Below are 6661 nucleotides of genomic sequence, written 5' to 3'. Positions count from 1 at the left end.
TCCCAGGATCCTTTTAAGTTTGTCAGCCTGTTACAGTATGAGATTCACACATTTGTACCATAATGCTAGTGGTACAGAAAAAACTGTCCTCACTTCCCGATTTGAAGTTGAAAAAAGCAACTATATAATATAATAATATATACACACACACACATTATAAAGACACACAGCATGATGGGTATGTTCAGTTAGGCTCACCGTCAGTGTGAATTGCTCCCGTGGCTGCCTGAAAGGCCAGACCACTGTTTGAAGCCATACAAAACCAAAGCCTGCCACGACTAAAAATAGATTCTTGAACAAAAAACAGACAAGAACCAGGCAACCAGTTAAGACTCGAATGTCTGCCGGCTGCTTTTATCAATATTTATTATATGTGTGTGTTTTTAGCTTCATAGATGTGATCAGGTGATTGATATCAGAGGACTTGTTGTTAGAATACAGGCAAAAAACATTCAAAGCTTCGCTGTTTGGCGGAAATTGCAATTACAGCTTTAGGCCTTTTAGTTGACTATTGATGTTCATATCCATGCATAGAAATGAAAGGGTATTTGTGTCAGCTGTTGGATACGTATTCAATTTGATATATATTCGATGGTAGATGTGTACAATGATAATGGACAGTAGGATTATATATGGTTATAGTTGCAATGTTTGAGATAATGGTATTTATGTATAATAATTTTTCCTGATATGTGGCGGAGTTTGCCGTGGCAGTGCGTCTTAGAGGCTGCGAGGCCAGGTTACCACACTCTCACTGACGAAAGGTGTGTCTTATTGATACCTTGAGTCTGAGTATATTATTGTTAGATCGAGATACTTTGTCTGATCTGTGTGGTTTGACCTCTCAGTATATGAGTTGCTGTAAATAAGTGAACATATCATCCTGCAGTAATGTTTAGAAGCCTAGAGATGTAATTATATCTCCGTATGCACATTCGGCATAGAAGGCTATAAGATGTGATATATGGTGAAAACATGTGAGCTTGGATGCTGGAAAGACCTCTGTGCCAGCACTAAGTACCGGTATGCTACATTACTAGCTAAGGTTGACACAATACCTGAATTTTAAACATAGATACAATGTTTATTTTTAATTTTTATTAACAACCTGCACACAGTGCTGGTACAGAAAAAGTAACTGAATACATATTGAGGACCCGCTGATTTATTGTTCCCTGCTGTTTCATCTGTTTTTTGTTGGGGTTTTTTTTGTTATTGTTGTTATTTCTTTTAATAGCTTTGGTACTTTCAAAATGGGAGCAAAAAAAAAGTATCACTATTTTTGACAACCTAACTAGGATGAGCAGTGAAGGATTTGGACACTAATATATCCATAAAAGAGGGTTGTTGTTTTTTTGCCTATGTATAGCAAAAAAAATTATTTACAGTGAGAACTGAACTAAGGAACATGGTTGGAGGGTTAAAAAGAGACAAACAAGAGCAACCTGAAGTCAAGAGTCAGGTGAGGAGGAAGAGGTAGAGGAGGACAGGAGGGCAGAGCGTGTGTGCTTTGTGTGTGCAGAGTTTTAGCCGGAGGTTGTGAACATGCCCTGAGGATAATACATCATTCATAAATGAGCGCTGGTAGCACTCTGCCTCACTCAATGATAGTAAGTGTAAATGCTTGATGGCATTGCAGAGATGCAAACACACTTTTGTATGTGTGTTTCTGTCAAAGGTTTCTCTCTGGCTTTTTTTTCTTTTCTTATTTTTTTCTTGCTTCTTCTTTCAAGCTGCAGTCCAGCATGTGGGAGCGTTTAATATTGGCCCAGGGCAGCCATGCTGCTAGCTAACCCCTCCCAGGGGGGTGGTGCCAACCTATTCCTTTCAAGCCCACTGTACCCCAACCCTGATACCAGATGGATCATCTATGTGTGGTTTTATCCTTCAGCTCTTTTATTGTTTGGTTTAAATTCTTCAGTGGTGGAAACATGAATGATGTCTTTTCTAGATTAAGTTAACAGACGATGACTATGTTTCCATATTGTTTAAATAAACATTTCTGACCATCTTAAAGGAGTAGGATTTAGTGGCATCCAGCAGATTAGTTGGCGATTGCAGTGCCCTGGCCTCACTCTCCCAGTCTAAGCGTGTAGGACAAACTACGGCGGCTGTGAAACTCGCAAGAAATGCAAAAGGCCAGAGCCAGTGTTTAGTTTGACAGCTCATTCTAAAGTAACTAAAACTAGCTTATTTTTTGCTGATTATACACTAATAAAAACATAGTTATGTATATTATATTCCTACTAAATGTTTAAATGTTCACACTGGACCTTTTTAAAGCACTGTTCCTTCCATGTGGCTTTGCAGTGACTTCCAGTAGTGTCAACCCAGTCGTTATACCTTCTACGGCTTGTAACCTGTGTTTTAATAGACTTTTTTTTTTACTGTTTTATCAAAAAGACTGTGTAAACAACTAATTTCAAAACTAAAAAGATGCTCAAAGAACAAGGAGGAAAAATAGAGATTTAGTGACACATGGCGTGGCGATTGTTGCAAATGAAGACGGAAATGCTTTTTAATATGTTTGTGAGACCTCAGTGATACACACATTGAGTTTTGTTGAGTAACATTAAATGTAAATGAAAGCCACCTGGATTTTCCCCGTTACAGTTGGTGTTGAATAGGGTTGTGAAACCGAAGAATCTCCGATTGCTGTGAGAATCCACACAGTGAATTATAGAAGTGGACCTGTGTAGAAGCCTGCATCAAAATCAATAAAAATGCTGCAAATAGCACAGTCGTACAGGCTTCGAGACGCTTTTTCACCCATACAGATGGTAACACTGGCAGATCAATGACCTGCACCTCACCTGCTGTTTTATACACAGCTGGTTGAGAGTTTAAAAAGTGGTTTCTACAGAACACTGTGTAGTTCAGACAACCACTAGTTAAATGGGATCTGCATTATGTTGTAAAAAACAGCATGTAACAACTCATTTAGACCACTGGAACTTAAAATAGTTATGTAGGAAATAGTGGTTTGTAAAGTACAAGAATGGCTCCACTATGCAGAGGCCTTTTTCAAGTAAAGTGTAACCCATGAGGCTGTTACTTCTCTAAAATACAGACTATGCATACGAGGCATGTTAAATGCAGCTTGCTGAACGTATTTCTGAGGAAGGCTCAACCAATTTTTTTGTAGTTTACCTCCGAAATGCACTGATTCTGTTTCATAATGCGCAACAAGGTGTAGTAATAATCTATTTTAATTTCTGTCCAACTTTGGCAATTTAAATTACTGCCTCCCATCCTCTGGAGATCAGCCTGACAAAGTGACATTATTTATTTCTTCACTATATTCCTACTCCTTTATAAGTCTTTTCCTGCAGCGTTATTTTTCACTATTACAGCTCTTTGTAACTCTAATAGTCGAGGAGACTGAGAGGAAGATGATGAATTATTCAACATTAGACTGAAGCTTCCAGAGCCACAGTTTGCTGTGTTGGCTGCTTTTCGCTTGTCTGCCCTCCCCCACCCCACCCTTCCCCAATCCCCAATCCCCATACCCCTTTCTCCTTTTCCTCTCCTTCTGTCTTATAATTCATCGCTCATACATGTCCTCTCACACTAAGCCTGCAGTACCCACACTTATTTGCTTCTTTCACATTGTCCCTCTTAATTATGAAGAATCTTGAATGAAGAATTGGTATCTCTCACTCAATTTCATTTACCAGTTCAAGTGCAGTAGCGCCCTCTCTTTTCTCAATAGACTGTTGAGGTGACAGTAGTTTACTTGAGAAGATTTTGTGAACTTTGTCTTTTGATATGGTTAATGGGTTGAAAAAAAACTGTAAGAGGAAGTCTTTGATTGACACTTGCTTCTTTGAAACAACATTTCACAACTGCTCTGTAATTCCCCCAAACTACCAGAAACTACCAGAGCTAACCACAATTCAGCTTTTTTCTACTTAACCTGTGTGTGTCATAACAGATTTAATTATAGACCCCTCCACTGAATTCCTATTCCTGTTAAGGCAGCCATAAGTGGAGCTGCAAAAGGCATTATAGCACAAAGTGAAAGAAACATGTTCCTGTACTTTTCTTACAGCTGTTCCTCAGAAAAGATTAAAATCAATTTTGTGACGAAAGTGTGAATTCGGGACTTTTAGAAACCACTAAACGCTCTTTGAGGAATTACAAAGTTTTCACCATAGTGTTTGATATTCTACGGAATTGGAGGCAGTCTCTAATTTGTATGTTTATAGTAGTGCTCTGGGAGCACGAAATCATTCTCTTAAAATTGCAGCCAGAACAGTTCATTTACTTTCTCTCTGAGCTGTAGTGAAAGGAAGGAAGAATTTCCCAAGATAAGTTTTAAGTTTAGTTTTTTCAAAATGTTTTGCTGTTTTTCTCTGTTTTGTATCATTTCTAAATTCTATAAAGTTGTATTTTGGACTTTTCTGGACAAAAAATCTCTTTTTTTACTTTTTTTTTTACTTTTTTATGAAATTTCATAGAAATTATTAAATTATTCCGTCAATAATCGTCGATTGAATCGATAATAAAGATAATCGTCAGTTAAATCGATAATGAAGTTAATTGTTAGTAGCAACCCTAGTTTTGTCCACCAGAGGGTACTGACAAGTTTTTCCAACTGTACAATGTTCAGTTCAGTACATCTTTGCAACAATTCTTTAAAACATCTAGTCAGTTTAGGTGAAAAAAATAATCTTTATTATCAGATTATAATAACTGTTTAATATTTATCTTAAGGTATATGTCAGGTTGGGAAATGCACAATATTGAAGTTAAGAGTCACCTCATGGCTTGGTGATCTTCTTGCTATGCATATAGAGCTCAATATTTCCACATGTCTACACTTTAATTCATCACAAGATAGCTTAAAAACTAACGACAGACATCCCGTCAGCCTGTTTTTAAGTATAATACTGTCATAACATGCCAAGAGCCTAATATTAGCATGTAAATACTCGGCCGACGCTTTTAATTGGTGGCTTTTAATTGGCGGCTTTTAATTGGCTTTCTGCCAATACAATGGATTTCATCTGGTTAAGCATAGTAACATTTTTGGTTCTCCACAGTATATAGATATTGGCTTACTGACTTCATCAAGCAACCAGTCTATCATTTGTTTGTGTTTTTGACTTTGCCATCAGCAACAGTGTGTCTTTCTTTGACTTTCAGACTATTGTAACCTGGGTCATACCAAAGCTATGAGGCTTTGTAACAGAGGCCAGTAATGCTCAGGGCGATGGAGAGTATAATGTGTTCTGGAGAGAAAAGAAAAACAGCTCACTCTATTTTTAGGAGTATAAAGATTTGGTTTCTACTCCAGATGAAAACTATATGCCCGTATAATGTTGCCGCTGCCTGGGGACACGTGCAGAATCACACACACAAACACTAATAGCTAGCCGGGCTGAGGACTGGGTAGCCATATCATGTTGGTAAGATAAACAGGGTAGTATTGATCTAGAAAACGGAGACAGGCAGAGAGAGGGAGAGAGAGAGGAAATACAAGCCCTTTCTCTCCCATGATGCATGAAATAGCAGGAGATCTTATCTAGTTTGATGACCCAAAAGAAAACACCACTCGCCCACACATTGTTGAACTCATTGGTGTATGTGTGTGCGTGCTCTGTGTGTTGGAGTGTGAGATTATCTAAGGGATTTAACAACCCATTGTTCACGATCTTTGTCAATTCCTTCATCATTACTTGTTGGTGATTATTCCTGCCTGGTTGTTTGTTTGTGAGCCACTGTGGGGTCAACGCAGGACCTTGATAGCCAATTAGCAAACCCAGCTGGATTGTTGGATTCAAGGTCTGCAGAACGTGCTGCACGTGGTTTCTCAGGTTTGAAGATTCGTACGTTTACATGTGCATTAAAGATCGACCGTGAATATTGAGATTGAAATATAACATCTATTACGTTTAAACGGTTTGCAGTAATTTCTCAGATAACCTGAGTTTATATGGTTTGCTTGATAATCTGTTGACAGTCAAAGTGAAACTAGAACTTTCAGGTTCTGTTCAGAAGAAAGAAAACCTCATTCAAAATTCCTCTGACATTTGTAAGTCACAAATTCCAGCCTTGGAACAGAGCCTCACTAGTTGAATGGCATGCCTCAAATGTCTGCACAGGGACAGATATTTTAATGAAATTATGAAAATTGCCTGTTACTTTTTTTATACTTTACAAAATAACAAAGTAGACTATGAAATAGCATAATAATCTTTTTTGGTCTTGTCACTGTCTGGAGGGGATTTTTCTCTTCCTTTAAAAATGTCTTAGCTAAACAAAACGTTTTCAGAGCGCAGAGATTACAGCAAGAGGTTGGTTGCATCTAGCGGTAAAGTTGCGGATTGCCCTCCCCTTTCAATTGTGAAGGAGAAACCACGGTGGCCATGAAACGTGTGAAAAAAGTGAATGCCCCTATCTAGAGCCGGTCTTTGGTTTGTCCCTTCTAGGCTACTGTAGAAACATGGTGTGTCAAAATGGTATACAACAATGTGACCCGTGGCATCTGTAGTTAAAACGTCTCATGTGACAAAAGCAAAACGATTCCTATATTATACACTAATGAAAACACTAGTTATACAAATTATATTCTGTTTCCTAAATGTCTTTTCAAATTGGAATTTAAGGTTCTAGTGATTGAATCTTAAGAGATTCTACAGCAGGGGTGTCAAACTCA

General features: G+C 38.1%; 1 protein-coding gene across 1 annotated transcript in view; it reads left to right on the top strand.

Moving 5' to 3' along the window:
- poc1a (POC1 centriolar protein A) overlaps nucleotides 1–6661 on the top strand; it is a gene marked incomplete in the record, with an annotated part of 36118 nt that overhangs the window by 25204 nt on the left and 4253 nt on the right.

Source organism: Morone saxatilis, unplaced genomic scaffold, assembly GCF_004916995.1.
Source record: "Morone saxatilis isolate NCDOM2014 unplaced genomic scaffold, NCSU_SB_2.0 Contig18, whole genome shotgun sequence".
Lineage (NCBI taxonomy): Eukaryota > Metazoa > Chordata > Actinopteri > Moronidae > Morone > Morone saxatilis.
This window is presented reverse-complemented; position numbering and strand designations above follow the sequence as displayed.